The 24,595-nt window shown below is 47.7% G+C and overlaps 1 long non-coding RNA gene and 1 other non-coding gene across 2 annotated transcripts in view; both read right to left on the reverse strand.

The window, feature by feature from the left end:
• Positions 1-24,595, reverse strand: part of LOC148776035 (uncharacterized) — a 106,159-nt gene that overhangs the window by 3,735 nt on the left and 77,829 nt on the right. The gene's annotated exons all lie outside the window — the stretch shown is intronic.
• Positions 2,730-2,802, reverse strand: TRNAE-CUC (transfer RNA glutamic acid (anticodon CUC)). Its single transcript has one exon. It is a non-coding gene; the product is annotated as a tRNA-Glu (tRNA).

A 24,595-nucleotide genomic window follows, 5' to 3' on the forward strand; every position in this document is an offset into this window, starting at 1 on the left:
TCAATAATTATTCTAACTGTTGGAAGGAAGGTACTAAAGCCTTAGACATTGTGTCAGGCACATATCATCATTTAATTCTTATAGGACTGAACTTGGTGAGGTTTTGTGACTCATCCTAGGTCACAAGTTACAAACCAATCATGCCAGCCTCTCAATCCTGGGTTGCTTGCCCACTCACTTGGCTTCTGAGCTTTACCAGTGGCTCTGTCTACAAATGACAGGAAGCATCCCATAGGAGGCTTTAAACAATGCCATGTTGTGGGAGCTCTTTTTGTACCCATTATCAGTTGATCTGAACAATGGCACAATTTTTATCATGACTTTATCAGCATCCCTTATTCTTTTTCTCAGTTTTGCTCCCCCTTTTCAAGGAACTGCACCTGCCTTATTCCAATAAACTGGATTTAGAGTCATGGCAATAGATCTTGCCAGGCACCAAAAAAAAAGGGAGGGAGGCTTCAAGTCCTCCAAGTTCAGTAGGTGGTTTCCTGGTAACAGAAGAGGCACCTGCTCCCTGTGGCCTGATTCTGCTGTGTGACTGGAAATTATACCTTTTTTTCCCCAGTCCTTCTCAGAGAAGGCAATGGCACCCCACTCCAGTATTCTTGCCTGGAAAATCCTGTGGACGGAGGAGCCTGGTAGGCTGCACCCCATGGGGTCGTGAAGAGTCGGACACAACTGAGCGACTTTACTTTCACTTTCCTATAATTCTATAAATTGTAACAAAACAAAATAAAACAACCCTTCTCCAGTTCAGTTCAGTTCAGTCGCTCAGTCGTGTCCGACTCTTTGCGACCCCATGAACCACAGCACGCCAGGCCTCCCTGTCCATCACCAACTCCCGGAGTTCACTCAAACTCATGTCCATCGAGTCGGTGATGCCATCCAGCCATCTCATTCTCGGTTGTCCCCGTCTCCTCCTACCCAAAATCCCTCCCAGCATCAGAGTCTTTTCCAGTGAGTCAACTCGTCGCATGAGGTGGTCAAAGTATTGCAGTTTCAGCTTTAGCATCAGTCCTTCCAATGAACACCCAGGACTGATCTCCTTTAGAATGGACTGGTTGGATCTCCTTGCAGTCCAAGGGACTCTCAAGAGTCTTCTCCAGCACCACAGTTCAAAAACACCAATTCTTCGGCGATCAGCTTTCTTTACAGTCCAACTCTCACATCCATACATGACCACGGGAGAAACCATAGCCTTGACTAGACAGACCTTGGTTGGCAAAGTAACAACCCTTCTAGGCCTGGAAAATCCCATGGACGGAGGAGTCTGGTAGGCTACCATCCATGGGGTCGCTAAGAGACTGAGCAACTTCACTTTCATTTTTCACTTTTCACTTTCACACATTGGAGAAGGAAATGGCAACCCACTTCAATGTTCTTGCCTTGAGAATCCCAGGGACGGGGGAGCCTTGTGGGCTGCTGTCTATGGGGTCACACAGAGTCAGACACGACTGAAGCGACTTAGCAGCAGCAGCAGCAGCAGCAGGGATAGAATGGACTTCCTGGGTGACTCAGTGGTAAAGAATCCACCTGCAAAGCAGGAGGAGACAGAGTTCGATGTCTGGGTCAGGAAGATCCCCTGGAGGGAGGCAAGGCAACCCACTCCAGTATCCTTGCCTGGAGAATTCCATGGACAGAGGAGCCTGGTGGGCTTTAGTCCATAGCGTTGCAAGGAGTCAGACACAACTGAAGCAACTTATCGTGCAGCACGCCTGGGGCTAGAATAGAATTTTTTTCCACGACAGACTTACATAGCAACATAATTATTTATTTGGGTTCAACACTCTCTGATACCTCAAGGAAGCACAGGATAATTGGTTTATATTTCTTTCAAATTAAGCTCAAGTAGAAAGACTGGACTAAGCTTTAAAAGATTCCATTCGGGTAATTTATGAAACCTGGTGGCACTAAAAGAGTCAGAACAATGGTCTTTGAGTCTCCAAAATCACCTCCCCACATTTGCTCTCCTATGCGAACCCCATTTCGCTATGTTTGGTCATCTCATAATTTCATTTAGAGCCACTTTGCAAGACTAGTCTTCCTTGCCAAAACTCTAGTCCAAATACAAATGTAAAACAAGAGGAAAAAAAATGTACAAGGGTGTAGACTACTAGTGCAATTAGCATTAACAATAGCTCCCTTTGACATTAGAAGAAATGGTGCTTTGTGTTTTTCCTTTGGGTTATGATTCTATTTTTAAAAACCTGTTTGATATATGATTTTTGAAGTTAGATGGCCTCTGAAGTTACTCACCAATGTTTATCTCAGAGACTTGAGGCCAGAAGAAAATGCAGAATGCCCTATTCTGATGAGGTCACCCTGGCAGTCCAAGGCTGAGTCTCCAAAGCCTCAGTGAAATTGGAAATTGGAAGTGTTATTTGTCATTTGGCAGCATGTATTTCCCAGCTCCTGTTTGCCCTACTCTGTCCATCACCATTTCATCCTAGAAGCCCCAGCTGTACAGCATTTCGCAGCTTACAAGATGCTTTGCAAACATTCTCATTTGACACTTACCACAGCACGAAGCTGGCTGAGAAGGTAGCACCAGTCTCACTTTGAAGGCGAGGAAGCTGAAGCACAGAGAGTTTAAGGGGCTTGCTCAAGGTTTCTTTTCTTTGGCTGTGCTGGGTCTTACCCGCAGCATGTGGGACCTTCGATCTTCCCTGTGCCCTGCAGGATCTTTAGCTGCAGCATTTGAACTCTCAGCTGTGGCATGTGGGATCTAATTCCCTGACCAGGGATTGAACCCAGGTACCCTGCATTGAGAGTGCAAAGTCTTAGCCACTGGACCACCAGGGAAGTCCCTTGAACCAAGCTTTCTATCTTAAAATCCAGTGTGTTTTTCAAGGCCCTGTGGCTCTTTAACATTTTAACTTTATAAGGTCTCACTGCATTGCCAGTGATGGCCCCATTCTCTCCCTATGACACTAGGGTCATCATTCAGATAACCTCTGGGCATCTTGAAAACTGACAAGGCCTTGCCCTGAGTTGCTTGGCCTCTGGCTACAGGTCACACTGATCTCCAAATTAGCAGCACCTCTTGATAGCTGTCAGCTTCCATAGCTCCTCCTTTCCTTGGGTGAATGCCCACTGGATTCTGGGAAGACAGAGATGGACAGCTTCAGGCAGAGAATTCTCTGCGGCCGCTGGACGTCAGTACTGACCTACCCCAGATGGCAGAACCTCTTCCCAAGCCGGGCAGAGCCACCAGGACTGGGATTTAAAATGGAACAGGAGAGGCGCGTTGACCAAAAGCTAAGTGTACCGTGACTTCATAGTTAAAGCAGCTGGGTTTCTGCAGCCCCATCTCTGAAGGCTGCTGTTCTTGGATTCCCCCTCTAAGTTGTTTCGCTTAGCTGTTCTGGACCTGATCTAGCAGGAGGGAGAGCAACTGGGGTTCCAAGCAAAGCTGAGGACATCTCTGTTGGCCGGTTAATTTCCTTTCCCAGGATGATACAATTTCAGATGTAGCAAAAGTATCACCAGGAAAAGAGTTCCTGGTGGCTGCCTTTGATATGGGGAAATCGGAAGCCTTGGAGATCTCTGAGATTCTTTAAATTAAAATTATGGCAACGTGTAGTCTGAATAAAATGGAAGCAAAAAAAAAAAAATGTTACAAAGCAGTCACAAAACGTAGAAGGAGGGGAAGGCTGGGGAAGGCAGCACCACGCTCATCTCACTGCTCCCAGACCTTCCGAAGCGAACTTCCTCTCTGGAAGGACTTCTGACCTTCCTTATTTGGCCATGGCCTCCTGCCACCTTTGTTTTTTGCTATTTCTCATCACACCTACACACACCCACACACACACACATTCATGTAAGTCTCCAAGTATTTGCCTGTGGTTTTGCCCATCTGCGATTCTCCCACACTCCTCCAGATTCTCCTCTTTAAAAAAAAAACAAAACAGCTTTATTGAGATACAATTCACATACCACACAACCCACCAAAAGCGTAAGATAAAATCGTTTTTAGTGTATTCACAGGTATGTGCAATGTTTCACAGTTAATTTTAGAACATTTTCATCACCTTACAATGAACCCGATAAGCTTTGGCCATCACTTCCCCAGTCCTCTCAGCTCCAGGCTACCAGCCCTAGACAACCCATAATCTATTTCCTTTCTGAATAGATTTCCCTGTTCCAGACATTTCATATAAATGGAATTGTACATGTGGTCTTTTGTGACTGGCTTCTTTCACTTAGCATAATGTTCCCAAGGTTTCTCGGTATCGTAGCATGTCAGCATCCTTTCTATGGCCAAATAGAAATATTCTCATTCTCCCTATCTTTCAAAGTTCAGCTGAATCTTCACCTCCTCCAGGAAGGCTCTGTAGTTCCTCGGGCCCTTCTAGACCTCTCCCTGGGGGACTTTCAGTGCAGCATGGAATTGTCCCCGTGTCCTTTCTTCCCCTGTCAGATAGGGTCCCAGGCCAGTTCCCTGGGAAGCAGGCTCTTGCACACAGGAAGTTTACAGGAGATGCTCTTGTGCCCAGGCTCAGGGGGGAGTGACAGGTGCAGGAGGGGGCAGAGGGAGAAGATGCACTGCAGCCCTGAAACCTTGGTCTCAGCCAACCTCCAGGAGCACGAACATGGGAGTGCTTTCAGAGCTGCGCAAAGACTGGGCATTTCCAACCCCTCCTCGAGTCACTGGAGGCAGCTGGTCCCGGAAGAAGGCGTGACCTTGGGCCACTTGTCTCTCTTCAGCCCAGGGCAAGTCCTGGGGAGGGACTCAGCTGAGGGCTGCGGCTAGTAGCGCCTCCAGTGACTCAGGGAAATGAGGACATCATGGCGTCCACTATGGACCGGAAGCCCCTTGAAGTTGGGGGCCACGTCAGTCTTCCTACTTGCCTCTCCGCTCACCTCGCACCTGAGTTTTATTCAAAGTCGGGCTCTGGAGTCAGGCAGTAATGGATTCAAATCTCAGCTCTGTAGCTGAGGAACCATAGAAACGCTCCAAATTCCTTTAAGCCTGAGCGTCCTCACCTGTGAAATGGGGTTAATAACAGTTCTTACCTTACAAAGTTGCTGGGAATACTGAGTTGATATTTGAAAAGCGTTTAACAGAATTGGTACATGTGTGTATATGTGTGTGTGTTAGTTGCTCAGTTGTGTTTGAATCTTGCCAACCCCATGGACTGTAGCCCAACTGGATCTTCTGTCCATGGGATTTTCCAGACAAGAATACTGGAGTGGGGTAGCTATTCCATTCTCCAGGAGAAATTCCTGACTCCAGAAGTTCTCCAGGAGAACTTCCAGGGATTGAACTCGGGTCTCCTGCACTGCAGGCAGGTTCTTTACTATTTGAGCCACCAGGGAAGCGCATATTGGGACATACTAAGCTCTCAATTGGAGAAGGAAATGGCAACCCACTCCAGTACCCTTGCCTGGAAAATCCCATTGACAGAGGAGTCTGGTAGGCTACAGTCCATGGGGTCGCTAAGAGTCGGACACAACTGAGCGACTTCACTTTCCCTTTCCCCTTTCCTGCATTGGAGAAGGAAATGGCAACCCACTCCAGTGTTCTTGCCTGGAGAATCCCAGGAACGGGGGAGCCTGGTGGGCTGCCGTCTGTGGGGTCGCACAGAGTCGGACACGACTGAAGTGACTTAGCAGCAGCAGCAAGCTCTCAATAAGTGTTAGTTACTGTTGTTATTAATGTTATTATTAGCAGATGCTCAAGGCAATCTGATCATCAGCTGACAAAGAAATGGGAACTGATACAACCTAAGGGGCAACACATGAATCAGATGTCAATATTGAGATGTTAGTATTCTAAGGTAGAAAGTTATTTTTAAAATTAGAAAATATTTCAAACATTCAGAAAGGCATAGGGATTTACTGAATGTTCATATTCCCACCATTGAAACTGATTTGCAGAATTATAGATATATTTGAAGCCCTTTGGGTACCCCTACCCAATATGCACCTGCCCCCAAGGTAAATCTTACAGATGATGTTTATCATTCTAAGGAATGTCTCAGTGCTGCTGTGTTTGTCTGAATCTCTAGATAAAATATGTTTTCTGTATGTTTTAAAACATTTAGGTAAATGACATCATCCCTTCTGCTTTTTTTTTTAACTCCACAGGATGCTTGATGTCAACTGTGCTTTTTTGCTGTGACTCTGGCTCATTTATTTTCTCTGCAGTATAAGAATAAAAAGACTACTCCCAAAGTATAAGAAGTGAAGGGAAAGAGACCCTTTCTGAGTGAGCTGCTTGGTCCCAACTTCTTTCCAGCCACCCTCATCTTCTGGGGGAGGTAGCGTAGCCTAGAGGTTAAAGCCACTGGAGCTGGATTCTGTAGGTTTGAATCCCAAGTCTACCATCTGGGGAAACTTGGGTAAGCTCCTTAACCTCTCTGTGCCTTGTTGCCTCATCTGTATGAGAACAATAACACCTCGTGCCTACTTTAGAGGGCTCCTTGGGAACACTTCATGAAGAAGCTCGAGGTGTGGTTCCAGCAGGGTCAGCTAGGACTCTTCTACTCGGGTTGTTTCTAAGCAGATGACATGGAACGTAGCTCTATGAAGCATCATCCCAGTCACTACGGCTGGATTCCTTCTCCGTAGGGGAGGGCAGCTTTACAGACCTGGATTTTCCACATTTGGGAAAGCTGGGATGCTGATATGGAAAGCTGACTGTCCGATTTGTGGTTCCAGATCCTGCTGGTGGCTCCTGGCCCAGCTGTGTAGAAAAGGCTCCTGGCTCCCATCTGTCACTGCCTTTGAACTGTCCAGCTCCCTTAAGGCCAGTGTTAGTATAGCTCCCGTTGCACAGATGAGCAGATGGCCTCAGGGATGTAAACTGACCTGCGATTAATAAATGAGCTGTGCTGTGCTCAGTCACTTCAGTTGTGTCTGACTCTTTGTGACCCCATGGGCCGTAGCCCACCAGGCTCTTCTGTCCATGGGATATTCCTGGCAAGAATACTGGAGTGGGTTGCCATTCCCTTCTCAAGATGATCTTCCTGACCCAGGGATTGAACCCATGTCCCCATTGTTGCAGGTGGATTCTTTACCTGCTGAGCCACTGGAAGCCCAGCCTCCCAGAGACCTGAACTCATCTCCTTATCCAAATCCTGTGACCTCTAGCTGTCCAGTTGGCCTCCTCAAATTCTATCAGTGATTTTCAGCCTTTTGTTTTCTTTCTGGAGAACAGGGCAGGACTGGAGGCTGGGGAGGGAAGAGAAGCAGTTTTCAGGACCACTCACCCCATGGGAGGCATGACCTGCTGCTGGCCTTGCAGGGTCAACAATCACACGCCAGAAAGCCACGTTAGAACCAGAGGCTGTTTTGTGGATTTTTCTGTCTTTCCTCGAGGACTTTAGCCGCGTCATCAAAATGTATTTTCCAAAAGGCTGAACAGCCAGCAGAGTGGGTATGAGGGGAACCGGTGGGTGGGCGATGAGCGGGGAGGCACATGGTGGTCAGCCAGCTCGATCTGCATTCATCCAGACGCACAAGTTTTGTCTTGCCGCACTTTGAAATGCAGCTTCCATGGAGGAAAATTTGTCAAGGTAGACAGATTCTCTCCTTTTTGAAATGTGTCATGACTATTCTTGCATGCAGTTATTTCTTTTAAAATAATTCATAGTGGCAGAGCTCACTGCCATTAATCAGTTTCTGTTTCCATTACAAAACCAATTTTGGAAGGTGATGGTGTCTGCTATTTCATCTTCTTCAGGACTTAAACTTTATGTGTTTCTATTTAAAAAAGGAAGCAGTTTGTGTGTATGTTTTAAGAAACTAAGAGCCTGGACTCCTTGGGGGTGGGTTAGCAGTAGGAATTTAGGCAAGAAAATTGATAGTAAAGATGTTTCAACTCCCATGATAACTTTGATCAGTTTGTATTGGGTGACTGGAGTGTTGAGTTGAGAAGGATTCTGAGACTGTGTACAGCATCAGTGGACAAGAGCTGTGATTGATTAGTGATGTCTGTCATGAATCTCTGCATGGGAAGGGAGAGTCCAGAGAGAACCCTGCAAACACTCATTTGTAAATAGAGTAAGTTTCGTAGTTTTCTCCTAAGACAAACCTTTATTTCTTTGTAGCACTTGATGGTTTGGAAAGCATTTTCATGTGCTTTGTATTCATTGAACCACTCTATCATCTGTGTGAACTAAGTAGGGCTAATCTGTTTTCATCCTAATTCATTTATCCATTGAATATTTATTGGCAATTACTGTACTAGGCTGTGGTAGATCATCTATAAGGACGATGACCACCAGTGTCTTCCCTTCCAGTTCACGAATGCTGTCCCTCAACAAGAAGTAGAATCGAATTTCCTTCTAGAATCTGGACTGCTCTTACTGATGTGCTTGACTGATAAGATGCAGATGAAATGATATTCGGGGAGTTCTAATGATAGATCTTCAGAGCCTCTTTCAGCCTATGTCTTCTTGAAATGTTTGCTTTTGATTACACTTCTGGGACTAGAGAGAGGGTCTCAGCTGAGCCCAATCTTCCAGCCATCCACTGCAGCACCAGTGACACGGGAAGCCGTCTTGGACTTTCCAGCCCAGCCAGTGGCTGGTTGAATGTCACCGAGTCACCCCAGTTGAGATTGTGTATAACAGAAGAATCACCAAGATGACTCCTGTATAAATTCCTGACTCACAAAATCATGATGTGAAAAGCGTGTTATTTTAAGTGAGTAAGTTTTGGGATAGTTATGTAGCAGTAGGTAACTGGGACATTGACACTAGGCTTCCAGAGATGAGTAAGACTCAGTTTCAATCCATAAGCTCATAGTCTCTTGGGAGAGATGGACCCATGAACAAACAAATCATAATTTGGTGAAACCAAACATACAAGATCCCTCTATTTAAAAGGGGGCTATTTTGACCCTGCTGCCCATGTTTCACGGTAAAACTAAAGTGAGGAACTGAGGACAGTTCTTGAATTTTTCTAGATCCCATATGTCTTCTTGAGGCTTCCCTGGTGGCTCAGATGGTGAAGAATCTGCCTGCAATGCTGGAGACCCGAGTTCAGTCCCTGGGTTGGGAAGATCTCCTGAGGAAGGGAATGGCTACCCACTCCAGTCTTCTTGCCTGCAGAATCCCCGTGGACAGAGGAGCCTTGTGGGCTATAGTCCTGGGGTCACAAAAAGTTGGACACAACTGAACAACTAGACATACATATGTCCTCTCAGTGTGAGGCAAAGGCGGAGCCCTTCTGGCTTGAGTCAGTCAGATGGAAGCGGGCCATTGTCCACCTGGCTCTGTGTGTGTGTGTGTGTGTGTGTGACTGTGTGGAAGAGGATCTTTTGGGTCACAGGATCAGAGATGCACTCAGGTTGTTCCAGATTACAATGGAAACTGAAGCGCTCCGCCTCTTCAAGCAGCCAGGCCTCAGGAAGACTCCTCTCTCTCCAACATCATTCCCTCCTCTCAGCAAATCCTTCCGCTGCTCATGCTCATATTTAGTAACAATTTTCTGCAGCTTTCAGTGCCCCAGGAGAGAATCTGGTTGGTTTAGCTTCTGCTCTAGGACACAGCTTTGTCAGTCATAAATCCTGCCTTTGAGGCTGTGTCCAACTCCCGGTGAACTAGGTGCAAAGCATGGTAGACCCTCTATGGGTTTATGAGAAAGCAGACCCCTGAGCTGCCCCCACAAGGGGAAGAGTCTTTGGCAGGCATGATTATGAGTGCTGGAATTAGGGCTGAACTGTGCAACTGATCACCCCTTGCAAATTACAGGCTGTGGCTCTGAACCCAGAATTCCTGCTTTCCAACCAATTGGCCAAACCCAGTGGCAGTGGACCAGGTACATCCAGGGGAGGCCACTTTTGAGAATAAATTCCCTTGGGAAACTCCAAGGGCAGCTTAAATCTCGAGAAAGCAACTCATTAGGAGCTCGGGAAGCTGTTTAATTGCCCTGTCCAGCCAAGATGCTGTGCTGCCTGGCCAGCTTGCTTAAAAATAATGAATTCACTAGAAGTCCCAGCTCCCTCCCTGCCTGCCCAGGTTCCCTCCTGCTTCCTCTTCGTCCTCTCACCCCAGACACTGTGGCCCCCTGCTGCCCAGAGGCCCTTGCTGTGGTGCTCAGTAACCTGTCGGTCCCTGGGGCAGTCAGATTTCAGAAAGAATATACAGAACCAGGCAAAGGGATGTTTTGCCGAACTGTTAATGTAGTCACCTGAAAGTTATGTTTACAAAGGTAGAAGGAGTAAATCACATAGAAATACTACTCATCTCTTCTTAGAAAAGTATGACAGTTCAAGAAATTCATCCAGTCTTGGAAAAGCTGTTTTTCGGTTGCCATGGCAACACCCGCCTCCTCTCTTGAGCTACCCTGGAGCAGGCTAGTTGCAGGCTGGAGGATAGTGCAGTGAGGGCAGAGAACCACTGGAAAGGGAGCTGGGAGGCTGTGTTCTAGTTCCAACTCCGCTGGGGACCAGTCCTTCTGAGCTTCCCAAACAACAGTGCTGCATCATAGATCTCAAAAGTCTTTTCCAGCAGGAACATTCTATGGTAATTATCTATCCATTTATATCGATCTATGTTTATATCTACCGCCCCGCACCGCTTTCGGGATCTTGGTTCCCCGACCAGGGATTGAACGCACGACAAGTGAAAGTGCCAAGTCCTAACCCTCGGACTGCCAAGGAATTCCCCCATCCATGGTAATTATCTGAAGTCTAGGGACCTCAGACCTTTTTAAGGGGATCTAGCGTGTGAAACTGCTTGGTACTAGGAGACATTCTCCCACAGGATGGGTTAAGGTGGGAGGCGGAGCCTCCAGTTCCCTGAGAAAGGCGAAGTCCAGCAGAGGGCGTCTCTTCGTTCTTGTCCACTAGGGGGCAGCACTTAACTGTGCTGGCCACTGGCTCCCTTCTCTGGAACCTGGAATCTCGAGTGACCCAAAGAGGCAGAGGCTGTTCCGGCTGGGAGCCGCTGAATTGCTGGTGTAATGACTGTGACGGGGAGTGTCCCCTGGTGCCAAGTGTGATGTTTCAGTCAAGCTTTTCTTGTGGCATGACCGTGACTGTGTTCTCTGTTTACTTGGTCTTGCCTCTTTTTCTGCTTCTTGTTTAATTTTCTGAGCAATGGCTTCCCAGGTGGTGCTAGTGGTAGGCTTTCCTCCCTGGGTCAGGAAGATCCCCTGGAGGAGGAAAATGGCAACCCACTCCAGTATTCTTGCCTGGAGGAATCCCATGGACAGAGGAGCCTGGCGGCTACAATCCACAGGGCTGCTAAGAGTCAGACACGACTGAGCGACTCGGCACAATACTTTCGGTGAGGCTTTGGTGTTTTCTCTTAGGTTGGCCAGGGTTGATTTCTCTCTCTCTCTCTGTCAATTTAGTGGCAGCTTGGGGTTTCACATGTCAGGTAACTCTCAGCCGATTCTTCCTATATCACCACCATCTCACATCCACTTGACTTTAATCATCTCTGTTACTGGAATATCTTACAGTATTAGTTTTCTGTGGCTAATGTATGAATAACAAAGTACCCAAAACTTCAACAACGTGAATGTATCTTAGAGTTCTGCAGGTTGGATGTCTTACACAGGTCTCACTGAGCCAAAGTCAAGGTGTCAGCCAGGCTGCTCTTCGTTCTGGAGGGTCTGGGGGAGAACCCACTTGCTTTATCTTTCCTGGCTTCTAGAAGCTGCTCATGTCCCTGACTCACGGCCCCTCTTCCTCCGCCTGCAACGCCAGCAGTGGCCGGTTATGTCTTTCTCCCACTGAATCACTCAGTCTTCTCTCTGCTTCCACCTTTAAGGACCCTTGTGATCACTTTGGTTTCATCCATATAATCCAGGATAATCTTTCAATTTTCAGGTTAGCAGATTACCAACTGTAATTCCATTTGAAGCCTTAATTCCCCTTTGTCACGCTAGGTAACACATTTCTAGGTTCCAGGGATTAAGACAGGAACATTTGGTGGTGGTGGTGGGGTGTGTATGTCATATTTTGCATGGGCTTAACAGGTGGCTCAGTGGTAAAGAATCTGCCTGCTAATGCAGGAGACTCAGGAGATGCGGGTTTGATCCCTGAGTTGGGATGATCCCCCCCGGAGAAAGAAGTGGCAACCCACTCCAGCATTCTTGCCTGGGAAATTCTGTGGACAGAGGAGCTTGGTGGGCTGCAGTCCATGGGGTTGCAAAGAGTAGGCCATGACTTAGTGACTGAGCACGTACATGTCATGTTTTGCCTTCCATACCCACCTTCTCTCTGAAGTCAGGATTTCTCATCCTGAAAAACCATTCCTTTGGTCCTGCTACCTGTGTGCATCTGCTACCCAGCTCTCCTGGATTCCAGGCTAAGCTTCTTGGAGGAGGGTCTACTCTTGCTGTTTCCCATCCTTTTTTACCCACTCCTTTAAAAAAAAACTCAGATATGATTCACATAATAGTCACTCTTTTAAAGTGTACAATTTAGTGGTTTTAGTGTGTTCACTATAGTGTGAAACCATCAGCACTATCTAATTCTAGAACATTATCATTACCCTAAAAAGAAACCCTCTACCCATCAGCAGTTACTCCCAATTCCTCCCTTCCTCAGTCTCCGGCAGCCACTAAACTTCTGTCTCTATGGATCCGCCTATTCTAGCCTGGACAGTTCATATAAACATAATCATAGAATATGTGGCCATTTGTGTCTAGCTTTTTTCACCAGATTCCCTGGTAGCTCAGGTGGTAAAGAATCCACCTGCTATGCAGGAGACCCCGGTTCGAATCCTTGGTTTGGAAGATCCCCTGGAGAAGTGAATGACAACCCACTCCAGTATTCTTGCCTGGAGAATTCCGTGGACAGAGGAGCCTGGCAGGCTACAGTCCATGGGGTTGCAAAGAGTCGGACACGACTGAGCGACTTTCACTTCATAGTGTTTCCGAGTGTCATTCACTCTTACACATCTCCCAACCTGGCTTCCATGAACCTTCCCCAGGCTTCACCTGCTGAGCTCCCTATAACACCCACTCAGTTGCTTCCAAATTTCATGGCCTTTCATGGCCTCAGTCACTCCATCCTTGGCTTCCACCATGGTGCCCCTTCCTGGTTCTCCTTCCATTTCTATGCCCTTGCTTCTCCTCTGGCCTTAGTCTCTCCCCTGGTCTTCTGAAAGGAACTGCCCCTCAATGGTCAGCCTAGGTTCTCTGCTGTTTCCTGTATCCCAGAGGTTCTAACACCCCAGGCTGGGACCTCAGATTGTAGATAACATTTTGTGCATGCATCCGTAGCTTTCATCTGCTTCTCAAATGGGCCCATGAATAGTAAAGTGTTAAAAGCCACAGCTGTGTACTCTTTCTGCCTTTGAGAAGACAGGTTGCCAAGAAACTCTGGGTTGCAAGTGACAGAAACCCAACGTAAGCCAAGTTGGACAAAGAGGGAATTTAGAGACTTACATGTCTGGAGTAGCTCAAAGAACTCAAGAAGCGCAACAGCTTTGTGGATTTGGGTGAACTGGAATCAGGAGCATGCTGCTATCAGAATTCTTTATTTTTCAACTCTGCTTGGCTTATTCTCTCCTTAAAATTAGCTTTTACACACACCACAGAGGCTGATACCTGGCAGCCCTTAATTCCTTCCCTCTGTGGGACTCAAAAAACAAGCCCTTCTCCTCCAACTGCAACTTAAAAATCCCGAGGCAGGGCTCTGAGCACCCTGTGTTGGGTCATATCCTCATCACTGGAGCAGTCATGTGGCCAAGTAAGTTGTGTGCTAGGATTGTGTTGTGTACCCTCGTATACTGTGGGGCAGGGCCTAGCAGTCCTGCCAGATGCCCCTAATGGGCATGAAAGGGGAGCAGCTCTTAGAAGAGGTGTGTGTGCATGTGCTGGACAGTGAGAAACAGCAGATGTCTCCTTCAGGAGCCTGCCAGCCACTGTTGCCTTGACTACCACCATGTGGCTAACTCCCAGTTATCCAGATGTCTCCTGAGGTCTACTCAGTGGTCCACTGGCACCCCCAAACTGAGGATCTCTGGGGTCCCCAGTCTTGTCAATGGTACCACCCCCAGCAAGTCTCCCAAGCTCCTCTCAGTTCCTTGCACCATTGAACGGCACTCCTGCCTCGCGCCTAGGTAGCGGCACAGGCCCATGATCTCTGCACTTCAACCTCTTTCCCAGCCCTCGTTCTCGTCCCCAAGGCTCCCTGCCTCGGGAAGACCCTCAGGGCCTGTGCCTCAATCCACCCTCCTGAACTCTTAGTGAGACGCCCTGCCTCGAGGCAGGTTCAGCCACCATCCATGGAGCCCCTACTCCATGCCAGAAATGTGCTCAGCATCACTTAAAAAAAATCCTCATAACAATTCCCTGAGTAAGATAGTGTTATCGCTGATTTACAGGTTAGGAAAGTGAGCTTTAGTAAATTAAGGGCTTGCTGAAAGAGGCAGGGTTGGTGGAGGAGAATTTGAACCTGGGTCTCTAATTATGAGTGTAGTGTCTATATTCTGGTTCCCCTCCACTGCCTTTTCAAATAGTTGCCTAATGAATTTATTTATTTTTATACTATTATTTCATTTTCCTAATTATGAAAGATTACAATATGCTGATTTTGGCTCACACAGCTGTTCTGAAAACTGTAGTTTATATAAGTGTCCTTAAGCGGCCCTGGGGCCTTGCTCATTGCTCACAAATGGAAGTGCTGTGGAGGTCACCCTGATATCCAGGCCTCCCTGCAAGCTGCGGGGGCGGGTCCCTCTCTCCTGCTGGGTGTCTGGGGTCACCAGGAGGGAAGAAAGCCTGTTTCCAAAAATCATTAAGTGGGAGAATCCAGCGTTAAGCATTTAACACTGAGCACTTGATAATAAGTAAGTAAGGTAATAAGGCTACTTATCAGATAAGACTTCGTGATATGATAGTTTTAAGACAGTTATGGTGGTGGTTTATTCACTAACTCTTGTGGCCTCATGGACTGTAGCCCACCAGGCATCTCTATCAGGAGGCAAGAATACTGGAGTGGGTTGCCATTTCCTACTCCAGGGGATCTTCCCAACTCAGGAATCGAAACCTGATCTCCTGCTTGGCAGGCGGATTCTTCACCGCTGAGCCACCAGTTCCACCCAAGTGGTCATTTATTTTCTACTGAGTAGATCAAGTGTGCCTGAGTAGGGAAACCCTGCAAGGACAGGGCCTCCAACCAGTTACAGAAGTCTCCACGCTCCCAGGCCCTCCAGGCTGCTCCTCCCACAGTCAACTTCCTGCTACAGAACACTGGGCTGCTCTCTAATTGACCTTGAAAGAGGCGGTGTTTACAGCTGCAACTTAGCAGCCATTGATCTTGAATTGATTAAGCCAGCATTGTGAAAAGGACTACAGGAACCGGGACAAAGAACCCCATGTACTGAGGATTTCACACCATCCATTTACCTCCTCTGCATCCAGTGTGTGTGTGTGTTTTAACAAAAAATAAACAAACAATTAATGAATTACTTAGAAGAGGAAACAGGTCCAAATTTTTCTCAGCAGGAGGGCACACTGGCTGCCTAGATCCTTGAAAGGGCATTCCCAGCCCTCATTAGTTCTAACTGGAGAGGTCTGTCCATTCTCCCAAGCCGGCAGCTGATCAGGGCTCAGAGGGTTGGGGCTTCGTCAGAGATTGTAAACTCTTTGGATCTGCTTTTTTTTTTTTTGTGGTAGTTCCAGCACTTGGCAGGGCACCCAGAAAGAGCCGAAAACCTGGGTTCTCCTCTTGGCTCTGCCTGGCTGAGCTTGACTGGGCAAATGACCTCCCTTTTGGGGCCTCAGATCACTCATGTGTAAAATGAGGGGGTTGGAAAAGAACATTGGTTTCTAAACCTTTTACATTTTTTGCCCTGAAATCTGTTCTTTAAATGAAAGCTAAGTGGGTCTCCTCTTCCCCTCTAGCACATTGAAATGAAAGTTGGAAAGAAAGATGGGGTAGGAAGAGGCAATGGGGTCCCCTATGCCCCCATTCCCAATCTCCAGTCTGAGAAGTGGGATCCGTCAAACTGCCCAGCTTCTGTGGCATGCAATGTGAAAACCACTCATGCTCTCCTGCCCAGCTCTAATTGGAGTTGTTCCTCATCAGAAGAAGCCTAATGCTTGTAGTATCTAGGAGTTGTGCATGGTTGCTAGTAATAAAGTGTTAGTCACTCAGTCATGTCCGACACTTTGCGACCCCATGGACTGTCATCTGCCATATTCTCTGTCCATGAATTTCTCCAGGCAAAAATACTAGAGTGGGTAGACATTCCCTTCTCCAGGGGATCTTCCTAACCCAGGGATTGAACCCAGGTCTCTTGCATTGCAGATTCTTTACCTTCTGAGCCACCATAGGGACCTGATAAGTAAAAGTTTAAGCAGATTGTGGGGGGGGGGGGGTTGTTCATTCATTTGGTAATGAGAAGTCTGAAGGCAGGCACTCCACGACTAGTATGGTAGCGCCACAGCATCATCTGGGAGAAGAGTTCCAGATTCCTTTTATTTTTCTATTCCTTTATTCTGAGCATATGGCTCCCATCCTCAAAGTTGGCTTATGGTTAGAAAATGGCTGCTGAAGCTCCAGACATCACACTCACATTCTAAACAAGAAAAAGGTAAAAGGGAAGAAGGGCAGACAAGCACTTGCCAATTCAGTCTTCTCCCTTTAAAAAGTTTCCCTGGGTGCATTACTGGAGATTCCAGCTGATGTCACCTTGGCAAGAACAATGTCACATGACTACTGGGTGCAAAGGAAGCCAGAAAATATTAGTATCATCATTTTTTTAAACCAAGGTGTATTGGCACCCAGCATAAAATCGGCGTTCTGCTAACAATGACAAGGAGAGACTGGATATTGGGTGGGTCACAGGAAAAATCAACAGCTAACAGCTCCGGAGCACTTATTAAATACCATGCATGCATTATCTCATTTAATTCTCATAACTCCCTAGTGAGGTAAACACTCATCATTCCCATTTTATAGCTGAGGAAGTCAGAGCTCCAAGAAGTTAAGTGACTTGGCCACAGCAAACAAGTGATGAAGCCAGGATATTAACCCAGGCACTCAAGCTAGAGTCCAAACCCTTAACCACCAGATTATACTGCTAAAGTAAAGACCAAAATGTAGATTACATGCAGGGCTTTTCAATGCTGTTTCAGCATCTTTAAAAAAGAGACACAGAGATCCACGGATAGCCAGCGCCTGTCTTTTCTCCTCCTCCGCAGTTTCCACATCCTCTTTCTCCTGGTAAGGACAACCGCGGTGGCAGACTGAATTGGCTATGATGCATTTACCAGAAGGTAAGTGTTTTAGATAAGGTTTGGAGGGAGTTCAGGGGAAACATTTTCAGGGACTTGACTTACAGAAATGATTGATGAAGCAAGATTAAAAGAGCTAAGTCTATATGGGCTGGCACAGTATGAAAGGGAGGGCGGGAAGGGGGCAGCATGGAAGTTGAGCACGTAGGCAGGCTGAGCGTTCCAGAAACCTAGAGGAAGGCTGCGGTCCACGAGGCAGAGGGCTCACAACTCAAATCCCATTGGAAAAGGACCAATAGCAAGCCCATGGCAACATCTTTAAGTCGTTTCATATTTACAGACCACTTGGGCCACATTTCTCTCTTTTAATCATCACAATATTATCCCAGATGACATCACATATGCCAGGCAATGGGAGATCCAGGAGTGTGGACAGCATCAAAAGCAGCATCTTGAACTTCCTTGGTGGTCCAGTGGTTAAGAATCCGCCTGCCAGTACAGAGGACAAGGGTTTGATCCCCAGTCCAGGAAGATCCCACATGCTGCAGAGCAACTAAGCCTGTGTGCCAAACACTACTAACTCACATGCCACAACTACTAAAGCTGCCTGCACACCCTGAGGCCCATGCCCCACAAAAGAGAAGCCAACTCAATGAGAAGCCCACGCACCACATCTAGAAAGTAACACCCGCTTACCACAACTAGAGAACCCATGTGCAGCAGTGAAGACCCAGAGCAGCCAAACACAAATAGGTAAATAAAATTTAAAAGTGGCATCTTCATTCAGTACAGCCACTGACACGTCATAGTTGCACAATAAAAGTTCTCTGTAGCTAATGCAGCTTAGAACCAAATCCATGGACACAGGCCCTTGTGGGTCAGGATTTCTCTTAAGGGAAGTGCAACTGCAGCTTGTTTACCAGGAGGCAGACTTCCAGGAGTAATGCAAACTAAATTCTCTTGAGCCAACACAGAAAGAGCTAGCCCCTAACCTGGCGTTTTATTTTCTAATTGAGCTCTTTTTTAATGGGGACTTTCTGGGCTTTCGGTAACATTCTATATCTTGATCCATTTGTGAAAATTCATTGTGCTTTACTGTTCATATTTGCATTTTTTTACAAAACAAAAACAAAAACAGGCATTTTCAACATTTCAAGGTGCTAAAATGGCATTCTGGTTAAGACTGTGATGTGGCAGAGACCACTGGGTGTCTCACAATCTCACTCTCTGCTTCCTCCTTAGAAGGAGACTCCTGATTTTTAACTGGGCACAGGGCTAGCTGGAATGAAACTACTGTACATCTTCCACCTTCTCTTGCAACTGAATGTTGCCTTGTGACCAAGTTCTGGGCAATGGGATATGTGATATCATAGTAAGCAGTTTTAAGAAGTCACCTTCTTTCCTTCCCTTCTCCTACTTGTTGGCTTGAAAGTAGATGAAACGGCTGGATCTTTGCAGCTATCATAGTCCAGGAGGTGGAAATTGTTCTTGGATGTTGGCACACAGCACAGCTGGTCCTTGAGTATCATGTAACTCCCACAGCAGCCCTGAACTGTTTTTCTCCAGTTCTCTTTTTATAAAGGTGAATAAACTTCTGTCCTGCTTAAGCAGCTGTTTTGGGGTTTCTCTGATTTGTAGCCAAATTTAATCCCAATAGATATATAGGATGGACCCCAAATTCAGATTCTTTTGAGGAGAGGGAGGAGACAGTGATCAATTTCAATTTTATTGGTAAAAAGTTTGTTTCTTAACCTGGGTGGTGGGCATACAGGTGATACTTATGTTAAATTTTTAACTTTTGGGGGTATATCTAAGTATCACACATTAAATCTCTTTATATGTATTGGTAAAAATAGTGTCAAAGCAAGACCATGAGCTACATGGAAAAATAATCAAATGGTGGTCATTTAGGGCTTCACCCCAGCTCTGGGTTCAGATCAGTTTTGGTGTGAGAGTCTAAGTGCTATCTCTGAGTAAGCTTCATGGACAGGGTGAGCAAGATTTAAAGGGGCAAGGGTGGGTTCCGCCTGTGGATACCAAACCCAGTGTTTGGGAGCAGGAAGGGAAGAAGGCGGCGGCAAGAGCTTGGCTTTCTGCCCAGGCCCTGTCTGGGATGGGTCAACCAGAATCTCTCACTGCAAACAAGCCATGGAAAGGTCTCTTTTTCCCATCCACCTACCTCATCCCTCTGCTCTCCACCAATCCCCACTTTTATATTAAGGGAGTATAAATAAATGTATTTAAAATCCTATATTTGCATGACAACAAATTCAACTAGATGCGGTTAAAGTGAAATAGCCACAAAACTTCCTCCGGTCTAATCCTACCTTTCGGAGCTAGCCATGCTGAATAGCAGAGTGAGCCTGTGACTGCTGGCAAAAGCAAGTTTAAAGGCTGGCGCCCCAGGGAGACCAGGCAGATATCTCGGCCGTGCAGGAGTAAAGAATCCGCTTGCCAGAGCAGGAGACCTAGGAGACTTGGGTTTGATTCCTGGGTTGGGAAGATCCCCCGGAGAAGGAATTGGTAACTCACTCCAGTATTCTTGCCTGGAGAGTCCCGTGGACAGAGGAGCCTGGCGGGCTACAGTTCATGGAGTCGCAGAGTCGGCCAACACTGAGAGATTGCACACAGTCCTCTGCCTAGGTACTGCCCATGGATATTGTAGGCTGCCGGGGTAGGGAAGGGCTGCTACTCCTGAAGGGTAGGCCTGGGAGCTCCTTGAACCTGTAAACGCCACACCACTGCTTTCACTTCTCCTTCCACCTGCCTCCCCCTGAAGGCATCTTCAGTTCTCATGATGGGGGCGCCCATCCAGGAAGCCAGCCCTGATCTCTCTCCTCCCTGCAGGAATCCCCAGCCTCACCTTTGGGCCCCCAGAGCTCACGAAGACATCATGGAAACACTTGCAGCCCTTTATAGCATGGACGTGAGCCTGTGTCTCGTCTGGCCTTGGGGAGCCCCTGGGGGCAGGTTTCTCTCTCTGTTCTCTGAGCCCTCAGACCAGCTGGAGCCCACCCCACGCTTGCTGACTGAAAATGGGTGTTTGGCCCAGATGTCTGTTTGGAGCCACATCTAAGACAGCCTGTGTTGTGGGAGAGGCTCCCCACCTTCCCGGGTGCCTGAGCCAGTCACCACAATCCTCTCATCCTGACAAGAAAAAAACCCGCTGAGCCCTCTGAGAAGTGGGAGAAGATTCCAGAGCCGGAGCCTGGCCCATCCGGAGGGCTGAGAGCAGCGTTCACCTTGAGGGTCCGGGACCGGAAATGGAGGGGCGGGGCAGGAAGGAGTGGGGTGGGGCCAGGCGGCGAAGGCGCTCCAGGCTCCAGACGCTTTGCAGTGGCGTCTTCTCTGTCACCTCCATGAAAGCAGCTCAAAGCAGGTGTCACTCTCCTCTCAGAGAGAGCTTGCCCAAGCTTCTGCTGCAGGAAAAGGAGGCCTGGCTTGCGCCAGTCTGCTTGCTTTTAAATAAGCAGAAGTTTGGGCCAGGGCATGCTGTGACTGCTACTTGTGGGCCCACTGCACAGAGAGGCTGCTAACCTGCTGGGAGATGGGTCCAGTCTAAATAGGAAGACGGACAAGATGGACAACAGTTCAGTCACTCAGTTGTGTCTGACTCTTTGTGATTCAGATTTGGATTGCGGCACGCCAGGCCTCCCTGTCCATCACCAACTCTCAGGACTTGCTCAAACTCATGTCCATCGAGTCAGTGATGCCATCGAACCATCTCATCCTCTGTCATCCCCTTCTCCTCCTGCCGTCAATCTTTCCCAGCATCAGGGTCTTTTCCAAGGAGTCAGTTCTTCACATCAGGTGGCCAAAGTATTGGAGTTTCAGCTTTAGCTTCAGTCCTTCCAATGAATATTCAGGACTGATCTCCTTTAGGATGGACTGGTTTGATCTCTTGCAGTCCAAGGGACTCTGAAGAGTCTTCTCCAACACTACAGCTCAAAAGCATTCATTTCACACTGGTGCTCTATTGATATATAGACTCTATGCCCACGTCCCTGTATATACTGACACAATAAAGCTCAAACCTCTTTAGTCCTGTTGCTAAAGGTTGTAAAAGGAAACTATTTAAAACAAGTGCATGGTGGCTGAGTCCAGGAGAGAAGGATGCACATTTGGGAAGAGAGATGTTGAAATCGCTGCTTAGCTGAGTGACCTTGGGCAAGTGACTGCACTCCACTGGACTTCAGCTTCCTCGTCTGTAAAATGAAAATAGCCATGCTTTCCTTGCCTAGTTGTCCAGGAGTACATGTGTGTGAGGTTATTTAACTCAAGGCTGGGCCACAGCAAGTGCTCAGTGAATGAGCTGTTATTATTAAAATGCATGTCACTAGTGCTACCATTGTGTGTGTGTGCTCAGTCGTGTCTGACTCTGCGACCCCATGGACTGTAGCCCGCCAGGCTCCAGATATCCTTCATGGATTTCTCCAGGCAAGAATACTGGAGTGGGTTGCCATTTCCTTCTCCAGGGAATCTTTCTGAGCCAGGGATTGAATCTGTATCTCTTAAGTCTCCTGCGTTGGCAGGAAAGTTCTTTACCACTAGCACCACCTGGGAAGCTACCATTAGGAGACATTTTTGTCTCCCCCAAGCATACAGCAGGGTGCTGAGCCCATGGGGGCACGATTGTATCCTCCTTCCTCCTCTCTGATCTCTGGTGCCCAGACATCGTCTGGCACAGAGGAGGCACAAGGTAAAGGTCTGCTGGGATGAACTCAAGACTTATTCTTCATTGTTATGGGGCTGCTGCTGCTGCTAAGTCGCTTCAGTCGTGTCCGACTCTGTGCGACTCCATGGACTGTAGCCCACCAGGCTCCGCCGTCCCTGGGATTCTCCAGGCAAGAACACTGGAGTGGGTTGCCATTTCCTTCTCCAGTGCATGAAAGTGAAAAGTGAAAGTGAAGTCGCTCAGTCGCGACCCCAAGGACTGCAGCCCACCAGGCTCCTCCGTCCATGGGATTTTCCAGGCAAGAGTACTGGAGTGGGGTGCCATTGCCTTCTCCAGGGAATCTTTCTGAGCCAGGGATTGAATCTGTATCTCTTAAGTCTCCTGCGTTGGCAGGAGAGTTCTTTACCACTAGCACCACCTGGGAAGCTACCATTAGGAGACATTTTTGTCTCCCCCAAGCATACAGCAGGGTGCTGAGCCCATGGGGGCAGGATTGTATCCTCCTTCCTCCTCTCTGATCTCTGGTGCCCAGACATCGTCTGGCACAGAGGAGGCACCAGGTAAAGGTCTGCTGGGTTGAACTCAAGACTTATTCTTCATTGTTATGGGGCACTCTGCCCTTATTCAAATCCTCTGAATATATTATTCCTCTTGAGCTTTTCCAAATGCCTGTGGAGCAGGCAGGACAGGTGATACTATTGTTCCCACTTTATGGCTGAAAAACACTGAGGCTTAGAGCAAAGATGCCTCCTGCCCAAGTCATGTGGCTGAGCTGAGGTCAGTCTCTTCAGACTGTGGGTTTCACGACCACTGTGTGTGAAAACCATCCACAGGAAGTGCATGGTGTTGCAATGAGCTGAGTTGGAAACCCCTTGGGAGACAGCCCTCTCCGTCACATCCTAGGGTTCTCTGCCCACAGATTCAGAAAGGGTTTCAGAGAATGACTCAGTGTAGGTCATCTAAGTCACACTGATCTTGGCCCATCTTTCTACCCACGCTCAGTCCTGCTCTGCATCCGAGGTGGATGCCAGCTGGACCTCCTGGCCCATCAGAAAGGACCTGGAGAGCCTGTGGATTTCAGAGCAGGTCAGACAGGGACCGCCTGGAGCTCTTGGAGGACCTGAAGTATGGGGCCTTGCCTGGCTGCAAACAACACCTATGGTCTGCATCCTGGCCCGGCTGACAGCCTCACTGACAGGTTTAGTACCGGGTTTTATGACTTCGAAGCTTAGTCACTGCCTAAGGAAGTCAGCCTGCTCAGAAACAAACATTTAGCAAAGCCATGACCCAAATGCTTAAGCAGGAAAAGGCTTCTCCACCCTTGGCAGAACTGGCCTCTGGAACCAAGTCTGGGGATACAGGAGGCAGCGAGGCTGGGCTCCTGGTATCTTTCGGTGACCCACATGGTTGTCCTTTATTTGCTCAAGTTTCCACTGCTGAGTTTTAAGGGAGCAGGAAGCAGATGTCCACTACCACCAGAGACAGCCTGACAACGTCGATGTGCTTCTGATCCCTGTCCCCAGGCCTTAACTTGCGAGTTGAATCTGATGGGGTGAAGAACAGAGGTCTGGTTCATCCTGTGGTGGATAAATCAAACCCCCTCCTGGCTTTCACTTCATGCCCTGCAGACAGAAGATCAGTTTCTGATCCAAAGCAGGTCCAGCATCGATTCCTCCATGTTGTTCCCCACCCCCACCTTGGCCTCTGAAAACTGGAAGCCTCTCCAGCATCTCTTCAGCCTTGACTCAGGTCTGCAATCTACCCTCCCGGCGAAGCTGGAACAGGCCCAGGCCGAGGTCAAACAGTTGCCCTCCTGCTATGAGGACGAGGGATCCTGCTGGGGTCTCCAGCTAATTGGGGACCCCGACCCAGGCTGAAGAAGAGATGAGGTGCCCACTTAACTGGAAACCAGCCCTGACCTAGAGTTGGGCTCTGTAGCTCTTAAGTTTGGATGGGGAGGAGAAACTTGGAGGATGCCATTGATCTTAGGTTGGTTGACTTGTCCAGTTCCCTCACAACGTGGCTTTAGGACACTTGCCACATCATGTGTTTTCATTCTTCAGGAGCTCACTTAACCCTTTCACCCTCAGTCAAGTTACCACTGACACTTGCCTGATGATAACCACAAGAGTCTTCTCACGGATCTCCTGGTTGGAGTGTTAGCTCCACTCCAGCCTCTTGAAATGAATAATAGTAATCATCTCTTTTTTCCTTCTTTCCCTCACTGGGATTTTTATATTCTTAAATATAATCCATCTCCTTCATTTCTCTTTCTCCCTTTCCAAGACACTTAAGTTTTATTCTAAAAATTGCTCCTGCTTTCTAGTCAATTTTAATACCACAAAACCTGCTGTAATACCTCAAAGCGAAGTGAAAATTGCTCAGTTGTGTCTGACTCTTTGTGACCCCATGGACTATATAGCCGTTGGAATTCTCCAGGCTAGAATACTGGAGTGGGTAGCCGTTCCCTTCTCTAGGGGGTTTTCCTAACCCAGGGATCGAACCCAAGTCTCCCACATTGTGGGTGGATTCTTTACCAGCTGAGCCACCAAGGAAGCCCAGAAATATTGGAGTGGGTAGATTATTCCTTCTTCAGTGGATCTTCCCAACCCAGGAATTGAACCGGAGTCTCCTGCGTACGGGACAGCCCAGGACCACAAAGCCTGCTATTAAATAGGCACTTAAATTTTTATATGAATGAATTAGAATAGCATCACTGATAAGTCTATAAAACAACTAGGATAAACTTGTGCAACTGGGCAGCTCCAG

Source organism: Moschus berezovskii, chromosome 12, assembly GCF_049115385.1.
Source record: "Moschus berezovskii isolate FMDL1 chromosome 12, NW_MosBer_1.0, whole genome shotgun sequence".
In the NCBI taxonomy this organism is placed as follows: domain Eukaryota; kingdom Metazoa; phylum Chordata; class Mammalia; order Artiodactyla; family Moschidae; genus Moschus; species Moschus berezovskii.